We start from the raw sequence: 1,471 nt of genomic DNA, 5'->3' as shown, positions 1-1,471 counted from the left end.
TCCTTGTGATCCTGAAATGGCATGCTTGCCGTCTCCAGCACCGAAGACCTGTGGCTGTCTAGGAATCCTCTAGGCCTTCATGTCACATTGGGGCTGCTGAAGCATCCCGTCTCATGGACTAAACAACTACTGGGTTCTCAGATGCCCCCACCTGCAGACAGCTATGATTGGACTGTCCAGTTCATATCCTATAAGCTAATCTAAAAAAAAATCCCCTTTATAATACATATATATTTTATCAGTTCTATTCCTCTAAAAACTCTAATACACACATGAAACAAATTAACAAAAAGCCCAATGTTTTATTTTAATTCTATTGTAGCTGCAGTCTTAGATAGCCACTATTGGCTATGGGGAAAAGATAGAATTGGACTCATGTTTCAAGAGACCCAGAACCAGGAAGAATGATCAAGGAAGCTTTCTGGAAGCAGGAGTCCTGTATTGATGTCTAAGCACAACCCTTCAACTAACTATGAATACTCTACTTTATCCAGCCAGTGTTCCTCTATATTGCCCATCACATATCACAGAATTTATCAAAAGGCTTGCTGAACTGTGAATATATGTTAGGATAGCTTTCACATTTTCCTTCATATGAACTTGATTCACTATACTTTCAGTATCATGAGAACCCCTTGAAGAAAAGCAAAGTCAACTATTAAGGTTAAGCAACTGAGTAATCAAAGATTTTTTTCCCAAGGCTGCTTTGTCATAATTAGCCAAGTATTATCACAGAAGACACACAGGACTAGATGCAAGTGCACCTCAGATTACCATGTGAGCTGTCCTTATCAGGCCCATACTGGATTCATGCTCCTCACCAACAGAAAGATAGGCTGAGAGTTCAATAAGTATATTCCTTCATTCAATCAGCCAACATCCCTGGTCCACCCAGTATGACAATGAGAGTAACTGAGGCTACAGAGCAGAACATCAAGACTTTCCTTTTTGAATATGATATTAAGATCTATGATATTTCCATAACTCATCAAGCTGGTATAGAATAACTAAAGGACTTGAATATTCCACTATTTATTATCTAAGTGATTTAGATAATTAACTTATCCTCCCTAAAGCATCTTTTATACACTTAACAAGTACTTAAATTCTCATAACAGTTCTATATGGTAGACACTGTAACTTCCATGTTATCATCGAGAATCTGAGATACTGAATATTCTGCCCCAGGTGACAGGGCAAGTATTTAGTGGAACTTGCTCCACCTTATCACACTGATTCTTGACTTAGATAAATGCTGTACTCTCATCTTCTTGCAATTAACTCAACCAAAAATATTTTTGAGGCTATAGTGTTACTAGCCATCAGGGATACTATTCTGGAGATAAAGCAGAAATTGGCCTTCCTCTGCTACTTGCTACTGTATAGGTGAGTAAAAGGCAAGGATTTTTTATATGGGTGTCTTCCATACTTTTCTACCCTATTTCCACCTCCTTTTAGCATATTTCTGTTC

Source organism: Jaculus jaculus, chromosome 19, assembly GCF_020740685.1.
Source record: "Jaculus jaculus isolate mJacJac1 chromosome 19, mJacJac1.mat.Y.cur, whole genome shotgun sequence".
NCBI classification, from domain to species: domain Eukaryota; kingdom Metazoa; phylum Chordata; class Mammalia; order Rodentia; family Dipodidae; genus Jaculus; species Jaculus jaculus.
Note: the sequence above shows the minus strand (reverse complement) of the source record.